This window comes from Aquarana catesbeiana, linkage group LG07 (genome assembly GCF_042186555.1).
Source record: "Aquarana catesbeiana isolate 2022-GZ linkage group LG07, ASM4218655v1, whole genome shotgun sequence".
NCBI classification, from domain to species: Eukaryota; Metazoa; Chordata; class Amphibia; order Anura; family Ranidae; genus Aquarana; species Aquarana catesbeiana.
Genome location: NC_133330.1, coordinates 36,889,424 through 36,913,756, shown reverse-complemented (window position 1 = coordinate 36,913,756; position 24,333 = coordinate 36,889,424). Strand labels below are relative to the sequence as shown.

Sequence of the window (24,333 nt, the reverse complement as noted above, 5' to 3'; positions counted from 1 at the left end):
AGCTGTTTTGACGCCTAAAAAAAGCTCAAAAACGCGCATTAGCGCTATACCGGCATTTTTTAGCGTCATCGTTTTTAAGCTGTAAAAATGTTTATGTGGGTAATTTGGGAGTGGAAAATAGCAGAGGGATGTTTTTTTTTAAAAAAACGCACCTTAGCGTTAACGCTTACAAACGACGTTAAACGCGCATTGACGCCATATCGAAACGCTAATAAAATTGCGTTTTTAACGCTGCTTTTTTTTTCAGGTGTTGCTACTAGCTTTACAGCCTGTTTTTTAAAACGTCCGTGTGTATGAGGTCTTAATGATGTTATAAGCTTCTATAATGTACTGTTTACAGACAACCGGTACCTTGGTTCCGCACCCCATTCATTACCGTGCATCTGTAATGCCTCCCCTTGTGATTGAAGAAGACTTGTCTTTACAAATGAGTCCATTTTCTAAATCCTTTGATAACCAAACACGGTACATTAGTAGGTACATTATAGAATGTTGTGTAGGAGTTTCATTTAATCAAAATTTTTTTTTTTTTGTATGCTCATTTTGAAGTCTTATTGCATTTTTCTGTTTTTTTGTATTTATTTCAGAAAGAAAATATATTGTTCTTGGAAAAGTAAATTCTTTCTATTTATAATGGCTGTTGTATAAATCTTGATATTTTAATTTGCAGGCGTAAGCTTACGCTTACTTTTTACTAGTATATAAAATATACATAATGTTTTTTTGTTTCATTTAAAATACAGGAATGTAGCCTTTCTACTGAGTTGTTATTAAAACATAAGTAGGCAATGTGATGTTTGCATTGTAAAATATCAACCAGTGTTTTTAAAAAAATGAAACAGACAGCAGCTTCAGCTGCCCACAGTTAAAATGGCTGCAGCCAGACTCAGTGGCGGGAGATTTCTGCAGCGTATTTGGGAAGTACAGAATCACAGTATATATAAAATAAAATGCAAAGTGGTTGGAGGGAAGCTTCGGAATGGTAAAGATGTTTTTATTACAAATGAGGTGAGCAGACTGCAGTTCCTCTTTAACAAGGGTAACAAAGGTAGCAAGCAGGCTGTCATGAAGCGTGTACCAGTGAGAGGTGGGACAACCTCTTGTAGCGAGGGATTTGTTGTCGGCATTATCTGCCCTGGTGGTCTGTCTCCCATAGCAACGGAACTGAATAAGCTCTCAGAGGTCCTCAGCCTGTGTACAAGTACAGAGGAGGAAGAGTTAAGTGAGTGCGCTCATGGAATCTATGCCAGGCCCCATTCTATTACTGGGAATGAGATAGCGGAGATACACTGGATAGGTGAAGAGGGCCTCAGCTCTGTGTGTCCTTCCTAAGCTGTAACAGTGAAGACATACCTCCCAACCGTCCCTGAACGTCCGGGATCATCCCACAAACTGAAGGCTGTCCTGCAGTCCCGCAGATGCAGGCAAAATCCCGTAGGCTGTGTGGAAACTTTGTTTAACCACTTCAGCCCCGGAAGGATTTACCCCCTTCCTGACCAGAGCACTATTTTTACAATTTGGCACTGCGTCGCTTTAACTGCTAATTACGCGGTCATGCAATGCTGTACCCAAACGAAATTTGCATCCTTTTCTTCCCACAAATAGAGCTTTCTTTTAATGGTATTTGATCACCATTGCCGTTTTTATTTCTTGCGCTATAAACGGAAAAAGACCGAAAATTTTGAAAAAAAAATGATATTTTCTACTTTTTGTTATAAAAAAAATCCAATAAACTCAATTTTAGTCATACATTTAGGCCAAAATGTATTTGGCCACATGTCTTTGGTAAAAAAAATGTCAATAAGCGTATATTTATTGGTTTGCGCAAAAGTTATAGTGCCGCCGGTGTCCATCTAGTTCCATAGGTAGCGCTATACAAGTCACTCATTCAAGTCACTCACTCACTCAATATTTTAGCCCCCATTCATTCAGAATGGGGGCTAAAATATTGTGTTGTCTGAATCTGAGCTGCACTGTTTATGCATTCTCTCCAGTCCTGAGGTCTCTCTGTCCACCCATCCCATCCCATCCTGAGGTCTCTCTGTCCAACCCCCCATCCCATATGTAGGTCTCTCTGTCCATCCCCAGTCCCATCCTCAGATCTCTCTGTCCACCCCCCATCCCATCCATAGCTCTCTGTCCATCCCTCATCCCATCCTGAGATCTCTCTGTCCACCCCCCATCCCATCCGTAGGTCTCTCTGTCCATCCCCCATCCCATCCTGAGATCTCTCTGCCCACCCCCCATCCCATCCTGAGATCTCTCTCTGTCCATCCCATCCTGAGATCTCTCTGTCCATTTATATCCTATCCGTGGGTCTCTCTGTCCACCCCCCATCCCATCCTGAGGTCTCTGTCCACCCCCCCCATCCCATCCTCAGATCTCTCTGTCTACCCCCCATCCCATCCGAAGGTCTCTCTGTCCATCCCCCATCCCGAGATCTCTCTGTCCATCCATATCCCATCCCATCCGTAGGTCTCTCTGTCCACCCCCCATCCCATCCTGAGGTCTCTGTCCAACCCCCCCCCCCCCCCATCCCATCCTCATATCTCTCTGTCTACCCCCCATCCCATCCGTGGGTCTCTCTGTCCACCCCCCATCCCATCCTGAGGTCTCTGTCCAACCCCCCCCCCCCATCCCATCCTCAGATCTCTCTGTCTACCCCCCATCCCATCCGAAGGTCTCTCTGTCCATCCCCCATCCCGAGATCTCTCTGTCCATCCATATCCCATCCCATCCGTAGGTCTCTCTGTCCATCCCCCATCCCATCCGTAGGTCTCTCTGTCCATCCCCCATCCCATCCTGAGATCTCCCTGTCCATCCATATCCCATCCCATCCATAGGTCTCTCTGTCCACCCCCCCATCCCATCCTGAGGTCTCTCTGTCCAACCCCCCATCCCATCCTGAGATCTCTCTGTCCACCCCCCCCCATCCTATCCCATCCTGAGGTCTCTCTGTCCTGCAAATCCCATCCCAACCTGAGGTCTCCACCCCCCATCTCATCCCACCCTGAGATCCTGAGATCTCTCTATCCACCCCCCATCTCATCCCACCCTGAGATCCTGAGGTTTCTCTGTCCACCCCCATCCCATCCTGAGATCTCTCTGACCACCCCCCACCCCCCCCCCCCCAAATCCCATCCCATCCTGAGGTCTCTCTGTCCTACCCCATCCTGAGATCTCTCTGTCCACCCCCTCCCCCCATCCCATCTCATCCTGAGGTCTCTCTGTCCACCCCCCATCTCATCCCACCCTGAGATCCTGAGATCTCTCTACCCCCTCCCCCATTCCATCCCATCCCATCCCATCCTGAGGTCTCTGTCTACCCCCCCTCCCATCCCACCCTGAGTCCCCAGTCCCATCCCACCCTGAGTCCCCAGTCCCATAATCTGTCCTGACCATTAAAGGACTGGTTTGTTATGTTTGCATCCTAGGCCAAACGTTCCCTGTCCTCTCCTGAGTCCACGAAAGACAGAAAGTATATTCAGTTCCAGACCGAGATTTTTATCTCAAATAGAGATTATACTCTATGGTGCTTCCCACCATATGGGGCAGATAGCAAATCACTGCTGGAAACACTGAATCCCAAATCACTGCCCTGAACAAGGGTTGATGTAAAAGTTCAATATGGGAAGAGATTCCCCTGATCCCACAACTTTTCTAATAACACCAATTAACTAGTAAGAAAGAAAAAGACAGAACTAGCAATCTTTTTTTTGTAATGAATATTGTATTTATAATAATAATATAATATAATATTTTAAGTGAGAAATAGCCAATTATTTAATGTTGATAAGGGCTAGCATGATCCAGAGGAAGGCGAAAAACCCTTAGCTACAAGGGAAAAATTCCTTCCTGACCCCCGCAGGCGATCGGATACTCCCTGGATTTAGGATTTTAAGGTGCTAACCCTGATAAAAATGAACAGCCAGTTAACTGTATGTAAGGTCCAGAAAATAAATCAAAATGAAAAGATGTACACAGGTACAGGGTACCTTAATACATCATTGAGTATGCACTGGCTGCACACACTCTAGTGATAGGTTTGAGATGGCTTCTAGTGTATTGTGAAAGCACAATTTAATAAAGGATGAGTGTTCCTTTCTGAACGTGCTGCATGTTGCACCTGTTCTTGAGCATTTGTGTGCGTTTTTGAGCATTTTTCTGCATTAATTAAATACTAATAATACTACTACTACTACTACCAATAATAATGAATAAAAGCACACATAAACCCACACAATAAGTAAATATTAAATACTACATATTAATAAATACAAAAAAATGCCCCAATAACACGCATAAAAATACCTTAAAAAACACTGCAAACTGCAACACACAGAAAGGCAACACGTGTCACTGTACAGTATTGTGTAATGTATTGCACTGTTTTGCAGTGACATGAATGAAGTGTCACTTTGTGCAATATATGGTTTTTCCAGGCTGTGGATCAGACCAGGCGTTTGTTGGGTGATGATCCCTGATCCTCATCCAGGCTTTGTGAAAATGAATCGCCCCGTAATGAAGAAGCCGAGGTTGCTTTCACCATGATGACACTTGGGTCTCAGGATTCTGAAGATGACATTCCTATTCCCAGTCTCTGGCTTTCAAAATAAAATCCGGAAAAGATCTCCTGCTCCTCGGATGGAATTGGTGAACCTGGTTCAGAAGGCATAACATCTTCCCATGTAAAAGTATCATGTGGAGTCTCCAGACGCTGTAAAGAGAAAAAGACATATATCAAAACCACCGATCGATAAAGAGAATGCTCACACATCTTGGAGAATTCTACTTCCCCAATAATGAAAGTGTATCTAAACCCAAGAACAAAATGTTATTATATTTCCAGCTTGCAAGCCTTAGTGGTGGCTGTATTTATTTTCTTCAGGCAAGTGGCACAATTCTGGTCTTGGGGTGACGACGCTCACTCACTGTACTGTATCTATGGAGCAGCAGCATTGGCACCTGGAACTAGAAGTTTGCTAGGACTACAGAACCCCAACTCCTCACCTTCCTAACATAACAGGGAGGGGGTTCTGTAGTTCATAAGGAATGAGAACTGGGAACAATGTTCTCTACTACACTGTTACTAGGTTTCTAGCAGGGTCAATGGCTATTTATTTGCACTTTGAACAGATATGACAAAATGCTTTCAATGGGATGTTTAACAGACAAATAAAAGGGGTTTGTTGTATGGATTTACATACACTTTAAAGAAAATGAATGTAGATAATGCAAATACTATAGAAAATGAATTGCTCTGCTTCTGCCTCCTTAAACCCCCTACCACCCTAAATGTTCCAGAGCTCTGGTATTCATATACCATATTTATCGGTGTATGACACACACTTTTTCCCCCTGAAAATAGAGGGCAAACAGTGCGTGCATGTTATACGGCAATAATTGTTTTTACCAAGGGGGGGCGGGGATCGGGCATTCCGCCCCGGGTGCCACACACTGGTGAGCGGGGGTGTCATGCCAGCCGTCCCGCCCCTCGTTGCCCTTGGACAGCACTGCCGGCATTCCCTAAAGATAAAAAAAAATCAGTGCCAGCCCCTTCACATAGATCCTTTGTACACTGTTTAGGTGTCATTGTAAACTGAAGCCTGCAACTACCTCATTAGTACCGTTCTTTCCGGCCGCTCTCTCCTCCTCCCACTCCTCCAAGTGTAGTTTTAGATTGGAGGAGGAAAGCGAACATGTGGCCGGCTAATGAGGTATTTGCAGGCTTTGATTTACAGTGACACATACACAGCGTAGGAAGAATCTATGAGAAGGGACTGGCACTGATTTTTTTTTTTTTTAAACATTAGAATACATCGGCAGGGGGGCTGTATAATGAAAGGGGCTGTGTACTGTGCAGGGGGAGGAGGCTGCGTAATGTGCAAGGGGTCTGTGTAATGGGCAAGGAGTCTGTGTAATGTAAATTGGTCTGTGTAATGTGCAGGGGGGGATGTGGAATGTAAAGGGGGCTGTGTAATGTGCAGGGGGGATGTGGAATGTAAAGGGGGCTGTGGAAAGTTTTTTCCTGAAACTTCCCTCTTAAAATCAGGGTGTGTGTGTTATACGACGATAAATACGGTACTTACTGGTCTTGTGTAATTTAGTGGTTTGGCCCTTCCACATTCTAAGTCTTCCCGGTCGACGCCTCTAAAAAATGGATGATCTCTGATATCACGGACGAGCTCCCATCTCCATCCCTGGTTAATTTCCAGATGCTGTAACAAAGAAACATAAATCATGAGCACCACAGGCACAGTGATTGGACAATACAATCTCACATTTTTAGCAGTTGCATATTTTCAACCTCCCCGTTCACGCCGGTAACCTACTTTCAACAAGTTGTTTTCAGTTGCGGCACAACTGAGAAAACGGGCGTACAATCTTTATTTGACCACGCCATTATGCAAAACGTGTTTGCACCCAAAGTGTACCTTACTAGAAATGCAATTGTCTTAAACCCCCTCCCCAACACCACACTGTTTACCCAAAAGACCTGGAGTGTCACATATGTAAATGCTGGCCAGCCCTGCCAACATTTCCCATAATGCTTTCTTTCCCGTATGTGTGTGGTTTCTCTTTCCATTATCAAGTTTGGTGCGTACTTACCCTCATGATGTGACCCCGGAGGTCAGGATCCATGTTCTGTGGATATTCGGACACAGGTTCCATTACCGCTTTTTTCACCTGGAGTTTGGTCATTTTGCGCGGACAGTATGGGTGGCGACGAACTGCCATTTCATAAATCATGACTCCGAGTGAAAAATAATCAGCCTGTAACCCATATAGCTGTTCCGATAAAATCTGTAGAAACATAAGAGAGGAAAGGTTAGGTTACATCGTCCAAAAAAGCAGATGACAGAGATAACACAATACTAGCATATACAATGTATGGAGTCTCCCAAGTGTCCTGATTTTACTGGGACTTTTATGATTCTGAAAAAGTGGCATAATTCATCAAAATGGTTTTCACTCATAAAACATCAAATTAGGAAGGAGTTAGAGGTATAGTGTAAAGTCAAATCTGAGTATTTTTTGTGTGAATGGAGTAGGGAAGTTGACAAGGGACTTTTTTTTTCTGTCTTTGTGTCATTTCCCTTCATTTCCTGCTCCAGAGAAACAACGGGAAGTAAGAGGAGATTTTTGAAAGCAAGAGGATATCTCCTTTAAGACAGGTGTCACCGGAATAGGTGTACCAATTGGAAGATTTCCTTTATCTCCCTTTAAAAAAACTCAGGCCATCATAGCAGAGCAGATAATGATGGAGCCAAAGTCTGGATTGTGACGCAGGTCTCCATGTATATGCAACCTTAATGCCCCCCTAGCAGATGAAGGCAACACTTCTGTAGGACTGAGAACTTCCCACCTCTTGTTGGTGATTTAAACAGTCCATACATTAAACAATTTTCTTTCCTGCAACACGTAATTGCTCGATTCCCCGATCAACACAATCAGTGTTGATGGAGAAACCCCTCCCGCCGAATACTGTATTCTGACAGTATTTCCAAACATCTGAATACATTAGTCACTTCTGGCGGCTATAGCTCAGATCAAATGGAAAAAACCCAAAAGGCTGGCTTTACTGAAATCATGGATGGATTGACTTCAGTACAACCAGCCTGCCCATAGATGGATCAAAATTTGGTCGGTCACTGCTGAACCCGGTCTAGAAAGCCACTGATAGCACCCAGGACTCAATTGGAGGGATTATCCATTAACTAAAGGCAGAATGCCCCATAAACTCTCCTACATCCTGTAATGAAGGGCTTTGTATCTAGATGAACACTACAATGAAATCAGCGGACAGTTACTTACTTCTGGGGCCATGTAGTTTAAGGTTCCTGCAGTTCCTGTGATCTTCTTTGGAGGAAACATGCCGGTCACTGCAAGGCCGAAATCTGCAATTCTAGGATGCCCATATTAGTCCAAAAGCACATTGCTCGGCTTGATGTCCCTATGAGGAGGAAAACAGACAGTAAGTTTGGTTGTTATGAGAAAAGATGCAAATATATATTATATATTCAAAGCAGAATTGTAGTTATGGGGGGATCTCAGCTTCTTTCATTCCTCCGGTGAAAACTGTATAGCTGAGTTCCCAGCTCCTCTCATCTGCTGCAATCTTTATTGGGAAGTCTCAACCTACCTGTTGAAGTTTTATTCATCCAGAATTTTTTTTTTTTTAAATATGGGAGAAGCACTGTGAGACTTTACAGGACATACAGCTGGGAAGTACTATAACTATGCTTTTAGGAATTAGAAGTGGAGGAGCAGAGAATTTTGTACCCATAACTAAAAATAACAATTTTGGTGGTGACCCTTTAGATAATCCAGATAATCCTCAGTGCTCAGCCAACCCCAGCTCCAGCATAACCATCATTGATCTTACCTTATCACAACTGGAGGAAGTGGGCCATGAGCCGATATAAGATTGTGGACGCTCCCTCCGCTGAGATATTCCATGACGTATAGAAGGTATTCCTGTGTGAAAATGAGAAAGAGAGATACCAGTTACAACAGAGACATTTAAGATTTGGGGGCAAATTTACAGACACATACAAGCGCAGTGTAGGGTTTTCTCAGAAGAGTTGGAGGAAATGTACCTTTCAGCTCTCTGCAGAGATCCAACACACCTCACAACTAGAGTTCTCCAATCAGCAAAGCTTGTGTTGCCTGCTGATTGGGCAGCTCAAGCAGAAGCATGCTGGACCTCTGCAGAGAGACCACTGCTTGCACGCAAGAAACAAGAGTCCTTCTCTGCAGCATGCTGGCTGGGGATAGGCTTTTTGACTCAGGGTGACACCTTTTTTTGATGCACCTGCAATGTATTTAGAAGATTTAAACTGAAAGTTCATTTGGATTTTAAAGCGTATCCAAGCCTGAGAACAAAATTTTTTTTTATAGCTTGCTGTTCCTTAGATGTGGTGGCTGCATTTGTTTTATTTTTTTCCTGTCCTAGGGTGAAACATTTACTCCCTGTAAATTATGTATGTAGAAAAAGTGTTGCCCCTCTTGTACAGGAAAACAGAAAACTTCCCCTCTCCTCTGCTCCCCTGAGTCGGACTACATCCTCCTCTTGTCATCTCCATTACCCGAGAGGCGGAGGAATTTGTGTTTTATAAGATATAGCTTGGAAGGAAGATCACATTGTTTGATATATCAGTTCAGCTCATAGGAGCACTGCATTTCTGATAAGGTCAAACAGGTATTTGTACTTGTTGAAAATGTTCTTATCCTGAAAAAAAAAAGAATGCTAATGCAGGCACCACATCTTAGGGCTGGTGAGTTGCAATGTATTTCATTTTTGTTTTAGGATTTGCATGTATTTGTGTAAATGCACTGAGTACAATGACAGTGTCTTACATGTTACCTGTCCAATCTGGAATCATAGGAGTAAGGTGATGACATCATACTATGTCAGTAGTGATGTCACTCTTGGACCAGGCCCATGTAACATACCCTGTGTTTGGTAAGAAAAGGGGTAGATGACAAAACTTACCTCTGTCTGAAAGCCACCATATAGACAAGTGTTGAAGCGATTGTCTCTAATTTGTTTCAACACCTTAAGCTCCATCATGGCACTTTTGGCATTCTTCTTGAGCACGAGTCTCTTCTTCACAATCTTGATAGCCACCTTCTTGTTGGTGGCATTTTAGGATGCTAGCACAACCTGGAGGAGACAGAGGGACATTAGGTCACATTTCAAAGTCACAATATAATAGTAACACAATCCGGAGGGGTTTTTCTTGGCCAAGTACTGCACATATCATGAGTGTCATTCTTACGTTGTCTAGGGAGCGAGTAACTATGATAATATTTTCTGCAGTGTTCACAGATCTGTAGGGCCTAGTTCAGGCTAGACACTTGGAGATGCATACATTATGTTAATACAGAGCCCTTTTTAACAGGACTTGAAAGAACCCCATTAAAGAGGAACTTCAGTCCCCATTATTTCTACCCTGCCCCTCCTCACCCATGTAGCCATCTTTGAATGTCTTGCATGTGCACAGATGTGCCAAAGGCCTTTGTCCTGTCTTTAGAACAAGGTAGAGTCCTGTGGCACATCTGCGCAGGCACAAAGGTTTCTTATGTGCCCACCAGAATAATATTGCTTTAACCACATGCCGACTGGGCCAAAGCCGAAAGACGGCCACAGCGCGGTCGGCTTATCCTGGGAGGACGTCCATGGACGTCCTCCCAGAATACTGCTCTCGCGCGCCCCCTGGGGCGCGCACCCGAGAACTTCCCGAGAACTTCACGGATCACGGTGAACGGCCGCTAATCGCGGCCGTTTACCATGTGATCGCTCCGTCAAATGACGGAGCGATCACATGTAAACAAACCGGCGTCATGTCATGACGCCGGTTCCTCCCTCCCCTCTGTGTACCGATCGGTACAGAGGGGGAGGAGCGGGGGAGGGATCGGATGGTAGCAGCGTTGTGGGCTGCATCTGTAGTGCCCACAACGCTGCTCTGTGACAAATACAGTCACATCCAGCCATCCATCCCTCCATGCTCAGCCATCCCTCCATACTATAATACCCCACAATACTCTGCACTACTCTGCAACACCCCACAATGCTCTGCAATACTCTGCACTACTCCCCAATACCCCGCACTACTCTGCAACACCCCACAATACCCCGCAACACCCCACAATACCCCGCAACACCCCACAATACCCCGCAATACCCCACAATAACCAGCAATACCCCACAATACTCCGCAACACCCCACAATACCCCACAATACTCCGCAACACCCCACAATACCCCGCAATACTCCGCAACACCCCACAATACCCCGCAATACTCCGCAACACCCCACAATACCCCGCAACACCCCACAATACCCCGCAACACCCCACAATACCCCACAATACTCCGCAACACTCCACAATACCCCACAATACCCCGCAATACCCCACAATACTCCGCAACACCCCACAATACCCCACACTACTCTGCAATACCCCACACTACTCCGCAACACCCCACAATACTCCGCAACACCCCACAATACTCCGCAACACCCCACAATACTCCGCAACACCCCACAATACTTTGCAACACCCCACAATACCCCGCAATACTCTGCACTACTCCGCAATACTCTGCACTACTCCGCAACACCCCGCAATACTCTGTACTACTCCGCAACACCCTGCAATACTCTGCAACACCCCGCAATACTCTGCAACACCCTGCAATACCCAGCCATACTCGGTGATACCCTGCCATGCGCAGCCATGCTCAGCCATGCTCGGCCATATTCGGCTGTACTCGGCCTCTGTATGTGGCCAGGCTGTGGAAGTCTCACACATGTGGTATCGCCGTACTCAGGGGGAGTAGGTGAATCTATTTCGGGGTGTCATTTTTGGTATGTACATGTTATGTGTTCGAAATATTGTATAAATGGACAACTTTGTGTTAAAAAAAAAAAAATGTGTTTTAACCACTTCCCGCCCACCGGCCATCATACGACGTCCTTGACTTTGTGTGGGGATATCTGAATGATTCCCTACACCATAGGAATGATCATAGCGGCTATTCCACTGCTTGATCGTTCTTATGGGAGGCGAGAGGGGACCTCCCCCCCTTCCCGCCGCCCTCCAGTGCTTCTACCGTCTCACCACTACGATCGAAGCCAGGATCGTTTTTTTTTTGTTTTTTTTTTGTTTTTTATTTCAGGCTTCCCAGCCTAGAGGTGAGATGTGGGGTCTTATTGACCCCATATCTCACTGTAAAGAGGACCTGTCATGCCATATTCCTATTACAAGGGATGTTTACATTCCTTGTAATAGGAATAAAAGTGATCAAATTTTTTTTTTTTTTTAAAAAGTGTCAAACTAAAATAAAGTAAAATGAACAATAAAAAAAAAAAAAAAAAAAATTTTTAACGTGCCCCTGTCCGTGTGCTCGCATGCAGAAGCGAATGCACACGTAAGTCCCGCCCACATATGAAAACGGTGTTCAAACCACACATGTGAAGTATCGGTGCGAACGTTAGAGTGAGAGAAATCATTTTGGCCCTAGACCTCCTCTGTAACTCAAAACATGTAACCAGTAAAAAATGTTAAAGCGTCGCCTATGGGGATTTTTAAGTAGCGAAGTTTGGCGCTATTCCACGAGCGTGTGCAATTTTGAAGAATGACATGTTAGGTATCTATTTACTCGGCGTAACTTCATCTTTCACATTATGCAAAAACATTGGGCCAACTTTACTGTTTTTGTTTTTTTTTAAAGCACAAAACTGTGTTTTCCGCCAAAAAAAGCGTTCAAAAAATTGCTGCGCAAATACCGTGCAAGATAAAAAGTTGCAACAACCACCATTGTATTCTCTAGGGTCTTTGCTAAAAAAAACATATATAATGTTTTGGGGTTCTATGTAATTTTCTAGCAAATAAATGATGATTTTTACATTTAGGAGAGAAATGTCAGAATTGGCCTGGGTGCTCCAGAACGCCTGGAGGTGCTCCGTGCATGTTGGGCCTCTGTATGTGGCCACGCTGTGTAAAAGTCTCACACATGTAGTATTGCCATACTCGGGAGTAATAGCAGAATGTGTTTTGGGGTGTAATTTGTGGTATGCATATGCGGTGTGTGAGAAATAACCTGCTAATATGACATTTTTGTGGAAAAAAAAAAAAAGAAAAAAAAAATCTTGATTTTGCAAAGAATCGTGGGAAAAATTGCCAACTTCAAAAAACTCACCCTGCCTCTTACTAAATACCTTGGAATGTCTTCTTTCCAAAAAGGGGTCATTTGGGGGGTATTTGTACTTTTCTGGCATGTTAGGGTCTCAAGAATATAGATAGTCCGTCAGTAATTTAGGTATGATCAATTTTCAGATATTGGCACCATAGCTTTTGGACTCTATAACTTTCACAAAGACCAAATAATTTACACCGATTTGTACTTATTTTTACCAAAGATATGTAGCAGTATAAATTGTGGCCAAAATTTACGAAGAAAAATTACTAAATTTGCTAAATTTTATAACGGAAACAAAGAAAATTTCATTTTTTAACTGAATTTTCAGTCTTTTTTCTTTTATAGCGCAAAAAATAAAGAACCCAGCGGTGATTAAATACCACCAAAAGAAAGCGCTATTTGTGTGAAAAAAAGGACAAAAATTTCATATGGGTACAGTGTTGCATGACTGAGTAATTGTCATTCAAAATGTGAAAGCACCGAAAGCTGAAAATTGGTCTGGTTAGGAAGGGGGTTTAAGTGCCCAGTTGTCAAGTGGTTAAAATATATCTAATTGTGGGAGGAGGGAAAAACCAGGTGGAAGAGAGTTATTTTATTGGGTGAAGGCCTGCTTTAACCGCTTACCGACCGCCATATGTATATATACGTCGGCAGAATGGCACAGCTGCGCAAAGGGGCGTACCTGTATGTCCCTTTGAATTTGCCACCGTGCCATCGCATGCACGCCGCCGGCGGCGCGCATGCACTCCCGTCGCGAGCTCCGTGAGTCGGGTCGCGGGTCCCGCAGACTCGATGTCCGCGGGGATACCCGCGATCGTCTCACGGAGAGGAAGAACGGGGAGATGCTAATGTAAACAAGCATCTCCCCGTCCTGCCTAGTGGCACTGTCACTGATCACAGCTCCCTGTGATCGGGAGCGGTGATCAGTGACGTGTCACTCATAGCCACCCCCCCCACAGTTAGAATCACTCCCTAGGACACACCTAACCCCTTCCTAGCCAGCTAGTGGTTAACCCCTTCACTGCCAGTGTCACTTTTACAGTAATCAGTGCAATTTTATAGCATTGATCGCTGTAAAAATGACAATGGTCCCAAAAATGTATCAAAATTGTCTGATGTGTCCGCCATAATGTCGCAGTCATGATAAAAATCGCAGATCGCCGCCATTACTAGTAAAAAAAAAAAATTATTAATAAAAATGCCATAAAACTATCCCCTATTTTGTAGACGCTATAACTTTTGCGCTAACCAATCAATAAACGCTTATTGGGATTTTTTTTTTTTACCAAAAATATGTAGAAGAATACGTATCGGCCTAAACTGAGGAAAAAAAAATGTTTTTTTATATATTTTTTGGGGATATTTATTATAGCAAAAAGTAAAAAAAGTAATGCGTTTTTTTCAAAATTGTCGCTATTTTTTTGTTTTATAGCGCAAAAAATAAAAACTGCAGAGGTGATCAAATACCACCAAAAGAAAGCTCTATTTGTGGGAAAAAAAGGACGTTAATTTTGTTTGGGAGCCACGTCGCAATTGTCAAATAAAGCGGCGCAGTGCCGAATCGCAAAAAGTGCTTTGGTCTTTGGGCAGCAAAATGGTCCGGGGCTGAAGTGGTTAAGCTGCAAGCATTATGGCTTAGCACACTTTGCTTCTAGTGTAAAAGAGACTCGTACAAGAATAGGGATATTTTATCATGAAGAACATGTATAGGAAAACACGTATAGCAGACTGTGACAAATCAGCCAAATCACTTACCTTTCCAAAAGCACCCTGTCCAAGGATATTGTGGGCGGTAAAGACCTCTAGGTAGAAACTACATTTGGATGAGCGTGCTATATTAGGCCGGCTGTATACAGAAAACAAATCACTGTTTCTGGTGTTTCCCGAAGTCAGTGAAGGTTTAGATGATGGGATGCAACGTGGAACTAATAATGCCAAATCCTTGGTTTGGGCTGACGCCAATAAAGCCACAGGTGGTGCCTTGCCACGTGGGGCAGATAATGTCCACCAGTCTTCAGGGGTCGAAGCTGGAGATGGTTGCTGGTTGCATGATGCAGATAATGCTTTGTCCTTGGTTTGGGTCAAAGCCAATGAAGCCGGAGATGGTGGCTGGATACGTGAGACAGATATTGCCCACCAGTCTTCAGGGGTCGAAGACAATGAAGCCAGAGATGGTGGCTGGTTACATAATGCAGGTAATGCTTTGTCCTTGGTTTGGGTCAAATCCAATGAAGCCGGAGATGGTGGCTTGATACATGAGACAGATATTGCCCACCAGTCTTCAGGGGTCGAAGACAATGAAGCCGGAGATGGTGGCTGGTTACATGATGCAGGTAATGCTTTGTCCTTGGTTTGGGTCAAATTCAATGAAGCTGGAGATGGCGGCTGGATACATGAGGCAGATAATGCTGAGTCCTTGGCTTGGGTCAAAGCTGATGATGCTGGAGATGGTGGCTGGCTGCATGAGGCAGATAATGCCCAGTCCTCAGGGGTCAAAGCCAATGAAGTTGGAGATGGTGACTGGATACATGGAGCAGATAATGCTGAGTCCTTAGCATGGGTCAGAGCCGATGATGCTGGAGATGGTGGCTGGCTACATGAGGCAGATAATGCCAAGTCTTCAGGGGTCAAAGACAATGAAGCTGGAGATGGTGGCTGGATACATGGAGCAGATAATGCTGAGTCCTTGGCAGATAATGCTGAGTCCTTGGCATGGGTCAAAGCCGATGATGCTGAAGATAGTGGCTGGCTACATGAGGCAGATAATGCCAAGTCGTCAGGGGTAAAAGACAATGAAGCTGGAGATGGTGGCTGGATACATGGAGCAGATAATGCTGAGTCCTTGGCATGGGTCAAAGCCGATGATGGTGGCTGGCTACATGAGGCATATAATGCCCAATCTTCAGGGATTGAAGCCAATGAAGCTGGAGATGGTGGCTGTTTACATGAGTCAGATAATGCATAGTCTTCAGGGGTCAAAGCCAATGAAGTCTGAGGTGGTGGCTGGCTACTTGAGGCAGATAATGCTGAGTCCTTGGCTTGGGTCAAAGCCGATGATGCTGGAGAAGGTGGCTGGCTACATGAGGCAGATAATGCCCAGTCTTCAGGGGTTGAAGCCAATGAAGCTGGAGATGGTGGCTGGTTACATGAGGCAGATAAGGCCCAGCCTTCAGGGGTCAAAGCCAATGAAGCCTGAGATGGTGGCTGGTTACATGAGGCAGATAATGCCCAGTCCTCAGGGGTCAAAGCCAATGAAGTCGGAGATGGTGGCTGGATACATGGAGCAGATAATGCTGAGTCCTTGGCATGGGTCAAAGCCGATGATGCTGCAGATGGTGGCTGGCTACACGAGGCAGATAATGCCCAGTCTTCAGGGATTGAAGCCAATGAAGCTGGAGATGGTGGCTGTTTACATGAGTCAGATAATGCATAGTCTTCAGGGGTTGAAGCCAATGAAGTCTGAGATGGTGGCTGGCTACATGAGGCAGATAATGCCAAGTCTTCAGGGGTCAAAGACAATGAAGCTGGAGATGGTGGCTGGATACATGGAGCAGATAATGCCCAGTCTTCAGGGATCAAAGCAAATGAAGTTGGAGATCTTTGCTGGCTACATGAGGTAGATAATGCCCAGTCTTCAGGGGTCAAAGCCAATGAAGCCGGGGATGGTGGCTGATTCCATGATGCATCCAATGCCGAGTCCTTGGTTTGGGTCAAGGCCAATGAAGCCAGAGATGGTGGTTGGCTACATGAGCTAGATAAGCCTGAGTCCTTGAAGTTGGCTGAAGTCAATAACTCTTTGACATTGCTGCTAGCTTCTGAAGTCAGTTGAGTTTGCTCTTCAGCAATAATGGGTTGAGCGAATGATGCTGAAGAAGATTTTGACTTCGGCTTAATGTTTGGAGCCGATGATGTTCTACTGGTGATGCCGGTAGGTGAGGCATCTCTTGGCCCTGGAGAGAAGAAAAAGAAAAATGAATATTAATTTTCTTGTGTATATTAAAAACAATCAGTGAGCATTTAAATGTATTTTCTTTTTCCTATGTGGTTGAATGGCATCTGTGTAAACAATCCTATCAATGTACATATATGTATATAGGTGCAATTTACACAGAAAGTTGGAAGTCTTAGTGACGCCCTTTATTGGCTAAGTTAAGCACCTTTTTCCTGTTTGAATAGTGAGAATAGTATAACATGTAAAGATCAACTGACAAAGATTTAAAGTGTATGTGTAGCCAAAACTGTTCTAAGTTTTACGTAGAGTCAATGAGGTTTACAACCCTTAAAAAGTAATTTTTGCTGGTTTTCTGCTGGGGAGATTTCCCTTCATTTCCTGTCCTAGAGAGGCAGCAAGAAATGAGAGAAAATTGCTCTTTCCTCTTAGCTAGTTGTTACTGGAACCAGTGTCCTCATTGGAAGATTTCCCCTCTATTCCTCTTCTGGTGACAACTCTAAAATGTTTGATTTCTTATCTCTCTCTGTACTGTTAACAATGTCAGAATCTCACCAGGGTGGACATTCACACACAACGCTGCACATATGTTTTGTGCATTGACGCATGTTACATTAGGTGGATCATTTAAACTCAATAGGATGCAAGGCCAACTTTCTGAAACTATAGATATATTCTATTGAGTATAAACATTTCTAGTCAAATGTATCAAGAAAAATAGATGTATTTCATGAATGCTTTTCTGGTATACAGTGAGGGAAAAAAGTATTTGATCCCCTGCTTATTTTTTACGTTTACCCACTGACAAAGAAATGACCGGTCTATAATTTTAATGGTAAGTTTATTTTAACAGTGAGAGACAGAATAACAACAAAAATATCCAGAAAAGCACATTTCAAAAAAGTTATGAATTGATTTCCATTTTAATGAGTAAAAAAAAATATTTGGTCCCCTATCAATCAGCAAGATTTCTGTCTCCCAGGTATCTTCTGTAAAGGTGATGAGCTATGATTTGGAGCACTTTCTTAAAGGGAGTGCTCCTAATCTCAGCTTGTTACCTGTATAAAAGACATCTGTCCACAGAAGCAATCAATCAGATTCCAATCTCTTCACCATGGCCAAGAACAAAGACCTGTCCAAGGATGTCAGGGACAAGATTGTAGACCTACACAAGGCTGGAATGGGTTACAAGACCATCGCCAAGCAGCTTGGTGAGAGGGTGACCACAGTTGGTGAAATTATTTGCCAATGGTAGAAACACAAAATAACTGTCAATCTCCTTCAAGATGGGGCTCCATGCAAGATCTCACCTTGTGGAGTTTCAATGATCTTCAGAATGGTGAAAAATCAGCCCAGAACTACATGGGAGAATCTTGTCAATGATCTCAAGGCAGCTGGGACCATAGTCACCAAGAAAACAATTAGTAACACACTATGCCGTGAAGGACTGAAATCCTGCAGCACCCGCTCAAGAAAGCACATGTACAGGCCCGTCGGAAGTTTGCTAATGAACATCTGAATGATTCAGAGGAGAACTGGGTAAAAGTGTTGTGGTCAGATGAGACCAAAATCGATCTCTTTGGCAACATGACCCCAAGAACACCATCCCTACCATCAACCATGGAGGTGGAAACATTATGCTTCGGGGGTGTTTTTCTGCTAAGGGGACAGGACAAACACCGCATCAAATGGACGATGGATGGGGCCATGTACTGTCAAATCTTGGGTGAGAACCTTCTTCCCTTAGCCAGGGCATTGAAAATGGATCGTGGATGGGTATTCCAACATGACAATGACCCACAACACACGGCCAAGGCAACAAAGAAGTGGCTCAAGAAGAAGCACATTAAGGTCCTGGAGTGGCCTAGCAAGTCTCCAGACCTTAATCCCATAGAAAATATGTGGAGGGAGCTGAGGGTTCGAGCTACCAAACGTCAGCCTTAAAACCTTAATGACTTGGAGAGGATCTGCAAAGAGGAATGGGACAAAATCCCTCCTGAGATGTGTGCTAAGCTGGTGGCCAACTACAAGAAACGTCTGACCTCTGTGATTGTCAACAAGGGTTTTGCCACCAAGTACCAAGTCATGTTTTGGGAAGGGGTCAAATACTTATTTCACTCATTAAAATGCAAATCAATTTATAACATTTTTGAAACGTGTTTTTCTGGATATTTTTGTTGTTAATTAACTATGCTACAGGGTGGACTCAGAAAACAAAGACTGCGGTGTTATTGTTAGTGACAGACTGGATCATATATGTATTTTTATTTTTTTTTGGCCATAGTGTCACTTCAGGTTAGCCAATAAGGGGGCTCACTTAAACTCTAAAATGCCTGCATTAATTAAGGCTAACATGGTTCAATCCTCTACTACTGCTGGGTATAATTTATATTATACACCATGTTGCTCATTACTATAAATTTATAAACTATAAACAATATAAATTTACTATATATATATATATATATATATATATATATATATATATATATATATATATATATATATATATATATATATATATATATATATATAGAGAGAGAGAGAGAGAGAGAGATATCGATATATATATATATATATACATATAATATGTGCATTTTTCTATCTATCTATCTATCTATTTTTATTTATTTATATATAGATATATATATATCACCTGCACTTGGTTTGTAGCCCCTAGCGGCTGCTTCTACATATCTCCCCAGATATTAAGTATAATCAAGTTAAAAAGCAGCCCTTGTACCAACTCATCACATGAGTTACGCCTTCAAAGACTAATATGGAAGAAAGAAATTGTGCGGAAAACTATTGTAATCAATTAGCAATAAACTGCTATTTAGGTGCCAATAAATCTTTTGTAACCAATAATTTACAGTATATACCTTATTCATTGATTATTAACAATCAGATTTTCTTTATTGAAGGATAATTCACATAACAAGGAAAAGGCGGCTGAATCAGCCTCATCCAACAACAGTTCATGGTATCAGATAGAGCGATGATAAAGCAGTGCAGATAAACATAACCGGTGTACCTTCAGGGGCAGGATCAGTCAATAAAGGCCCAGGAAATAAGTACAAAACTCCAATATAGGGGGGAATAAGTGCAGTTAGGATTCTCCCATCTATGGTGAAGTCCATGTCTGCCACACCCTTTCAAACTTCCAGGGGCATCCGCGGCTAATATAGGTTAACTTGTATAGTGGTAATGCAGCGTCGATCATGGATAGCCAGGAGGACATAGTAGGGATAGCAGGGGATGGCCATTTGCAAATGATTAATTTTTTTGCGTAGTATAATAAATACGAAATCAGCAATTTGCTGTGATGAGACCTCTGGTCGTCGTCATGGATTCCCAGGAGGGTCAGCTCTGGTGTCATGGGGAGCGACAGGTCCAATTTGACATTAATCATATCAAACACCTTCCTCCAGAAGGCCTGTATCTTGGGGCAATCCCATAACATATGAAGGAAAGTACCTATCTGGACCAAACATCGTGGGCAATGGGGGTCCCTGATTGGATAGATTTTTTGAAGCCTGGCTGGCGTGTAGTAAACCCTATGTAATAGTTTCACTTGCATCAACTTGTCCCGTGACAAGACGACCAACCTAGGGCACTGCTCTAAAGAGTCCACCCAGTCCTCTCTTTCCAGGGAGGGAATATCAGCCATTCATTATGAATTATATAACATGTATTTGCAAATAAATAGCACTTTATTTCATCGTTTTTTGCACAATTTTTTGTTCCATTTTAGTCTTTGAAGGTATTAAGCATCATGGAATTAGTTGGTACAATGGCTGCTTTTTAATCTGATTATACAGCAATCTTTTGTTGACTTTATGGAGTAAATGACTTTAAACAAAGTAATTTAAGGGCACAGAAAAGTGGAAAAGGGTACATCAAATGCAGAATTACTCTGATCTCTGCTAAGAAGTCAACAACAGAGATAGGCTACTAACTAAAGGCTCGTACACACGATCGGATTGTTGGCCAACAAAACCGTGTCTGAAGGGCATTGGCCCAAACTTGTCTTGCATACACACAATTGTTGGCCAACAAATACGAACGTAGTGACGTACTGCGTGGTTTTTCAGCTCTTTAGCACCACCCTTTGGGCCCCTTCTGCTAATTTCATGTTAATTCCATGTTAGATCGCCTGTTCGTAATTTCGTTTGTTCGTGTTCTCAAAACGTTCTTTTGAATGGGCAGTGTAAGTGTATCTTAATATGTATGTTCGGAATTTCGTGTTCTCGAATCGTTCTTTCGAATGGGCAGTGTATTAGTGAGTGATTTGTATCTTACTATACTTAATATCTTTAGCCAATCAGCTTATCCCTTTTGTGTCACACGGCATTCCTGAATCTTTTTAGATTCAGTTGAGGAGGAGGCGAAGTCAGGTCTCGTGACTGAGGGCGTGGACTGGAGTAAGTACAGGACTTATTAGAAAAGCAAGCATAGGATTATTATTCTTTATTTCCCAGGAAAGTACGAATCAATGAAAAAGGCAATCTCACAAAAGTAACAATTACTAAATTACGAGTAGTGTACCGAATAAACGAAAATTATTATCTAACAAAGTTACGAATTTCGAATCAAAGAAAATTAGACTAATGGAATTACGAATCATTTTGTATCAAAGAAAATATAACTGTTATGAAAATACGAACGAGTCCGAATATGATTATGTCTTACGAAATTACGAATCGTTACAAATCAACTGAAATGTAAAGAAACGAAACGAAACAATTTTATTTTTGTTGTGCACATGTCTAAATTAGCTGGAGAGAGGATTGGGTGTTCTCCAACCTCCAGCCTGCAGGGGGCGATAGAGATCCGACACAGCTCAGTGTCAGTGTGGCACCGCAGGGGAGTGAAGAATGGAGATAGGAAGGGGGAGCTGCATTGTTTTCAGTTTTTGATCTGTGAGTACAGGGGGGAAGGGGGGGCAACTTTGATGCGTGGAAGGACTTAGATGGGGGCACCTGATGTAAGAGGGACTCTGATGGGGGCACCTGATGTAAGAGGGACTCTGATGGGGACACCTGATGTAAGAGGGACTCTGATGGGGACACCTGATGTAAGAGGGACTCTGATGGGGACACCTGATGTAAGAGGGACTCTGATGGGGACACCTAGGGTTGCCACCTTTTGTTTTGCATTCCTAAAAAAAAAAAAAAATGTGTTGTGTGTCGCTAAAGTGTTCGGGTTTGGCTTTAGGAAAAGGTGGTAACCATAAGTCCCGCTATAAGTCGCTGATCGCCACCATTACTAGTAAAAAATAAATAAATAAATAAAAACTTCATAAATATATCCCATTGTTTGTAGACGCTATAACTTTTGCGCAAACCCATCAATATACCCTTATTGGGATTCTTTTTTTACCAAAAATATGTAGCAGAATACATATTGGCCTGAATTGATGAATTCATTTTATTTTTTTATTGGATATGTTTTATAGCAGAAAGTAAAAAATATTGTTGGTTTTTTTTTTCAAAATTATCTGTCTTTTTTTGTTTTTTTTTTTAATGCAAAAATTAAAACCCACAGTGGTGATCAAATACCCCCAAAAGAAAGCTCTGTTTGTGGGGGGGAGAACATACATTTTATGTACAACGTTGCACGACCGCGCAATTGTCCGTTAAAGTAACGCAGTGCCGTATCGCAAAAATTGGCCTGGTCAGGAAACCTTCCAGAGCTGAAGTGGTTAATGCAGGTAAGGCACTAAGTGAGTTTAGTTACCCCCTAAATTAATACATGTTCGGGGTTTAAAGGGATGAGGTGGCAACCCTAGTGTGGAAAAAAAAATTTGCAAAACCAGCTCTAGCAGTGAAAAGGTTAAAAGACATCAGGAGCAATGACCCGGAAGAGGAAGGATGTCATCCAATAACTTCCGGAGTGCACCATGCGTTCCAAACACCAGAAGTGATGTCACAGCAGTGAGTACAAGCAACTAAAGAATCCAGGGATGAAATACAGCGTGCCAGGCCAGGAGACGTAACTGGATTGCCAGTATCACCTGCTCCGAATTTGATGTGTAGGATGTGACTTTCCTGGAAAATCTGGGAGGATGCGGGCAAAAAAATAGAGGTACGATTTCCACGCCATGACAACATCTGCGCTGCTCCAATAACGCCTGGACACAGTTTTGCCCAGTCAATGCCTGTATGCTTGAATGTTGCGCAAAAGGGTATTTATTTGATCATTCTGGCATATTAGTACTAATTACGCCACTAAAGCGGGCCAGGAACGTACCTTTTGGGGCATTTTTTATTTTTTTAACATGCCCATACACGTAAATCTGCCGTAATGTGAATACACGCATTCAATAACACGCTGCTGCTTTCATGGACATAAAAAATAAAATAAAGTCTGATGCCCATAGCAGCAGCAGCATATTTCATGTCTGTGTGCACGAGGCCTAAACGCAAATAGCGTCATTTTACCACTTAAGGACCCGAAGGATTTACCCACTTAATGACCAGGCCATTTGTTTGCGATACGGCACTGTGTTGCTTTAACTGACAATTGCCAGGCGAGCGCCGCTGTACCCAAATAAAATTGATGTCCTTTTTTTTTTTTTTCCCCACAAATAGAGCTTTCTTTTGGTGGTATTTGATCACCTCTGCGGTTTTTATTTTTTTGCGCTATAAACAAAAAAAAAAGACTGACAATTTAAAAAAAAAAAAAAAACAATATTCTGCTATAAAACATACCCAATTAAAAAAAAAATCAAATTTCTTCAGTTTAGGTTAATATGTATTCTGCTACATAATTTTTATTAAAAAAATCCCAATGTGTGTATATGTGTGTGTGTGTGTGTGTGTGTATATATATATATATAAATATTATTATTATAAAAAAAGTTTATAAAGTGATCAGTGAATATTTTTAGCTCTGATCACTGTATTAATGTCATTGGTCCCAAAAAAGTGTCACAAGTGTAATCGCTGATTACCGCCATTACTAGTAGAAAAAAAAAGGAAATAATAAGAATAAAAAATGCCATAAATCTTATGTTGTACATGCTATAACTTTTGCACAAATCTATCTATCTATCTATCTATCTATCTATCTATCTACCTACCTATCTACATATATATATATAATAGAGAGAGAGGTTTGCGCAAAAGTTATAGCATGTACAAAATAGATTTATGGCATTTTTTATACTTATTTCCTTTTTTTTTTTTTTTTTTTTTTTACTAGTAATGCCGGTGATCAGCGATTACACTTGTGACACTTTTTTGGGACCAATGACATTAATACAGTGATCAGAGCTAAAAATATTCACTGATCACTGTATAAATGACACTGGTAGGGTAGGGGTTAACATCAGGGACGATCAAGGGGTTAAATGTGTTTACTAACTGCATGGGGGACGGTCTGACTGGGACAACACAGAGATGCTCAGGAAGACGAGATCCTGTGTGATCCCCTGTCAGAATGTAGATCTGTCTTGTTTACATCGGCAGCTCCCCATTCTGTCTCTGTGGGAAACGATCTTGGGCAGCCAGCGGACCCGCTGATTGGCTCCCCCCGCTGGCCAATCAGCGTGCCCCCACACAGGTTAGTGCACGAATACAACGTACTGCTATGTGGTTTCGTGCAGCTGAGCCATCTTATCGCGGTATAACTGTGGCGGGTGGTCGACAAGTGGTTAAAGATGCATACCAGC

At 42.7% G+C, this 24,333-nt stretch overlaps 1 protein-coding gene across 2 annotated transcripts in view; it reads left to right on the top strand.

The window, feature by feature from the left end:
* Window positions 1–22,543: 22,543 nt before the first annotated feature.
* OGG1 (8-oxoguanine DNA glycosylase) overlaps window positions 22,544–24,333 on the top strand; it is a 32,871-nt gene continuing 31,081 nt past the window's right edge. The window contains exon 1 of one of the 2 annotated variants that reach the window (XM_073591987.1): window positions 22,544–22,745. The gene's annotated coding sequence lies outside the window, so the exon portion shown is untranslated. The remainder of the gene's footprint in view (window positions 22,746–24,333) is intronic. The other variant, XM_073591986.1, reaches the window with a different exon arrangement.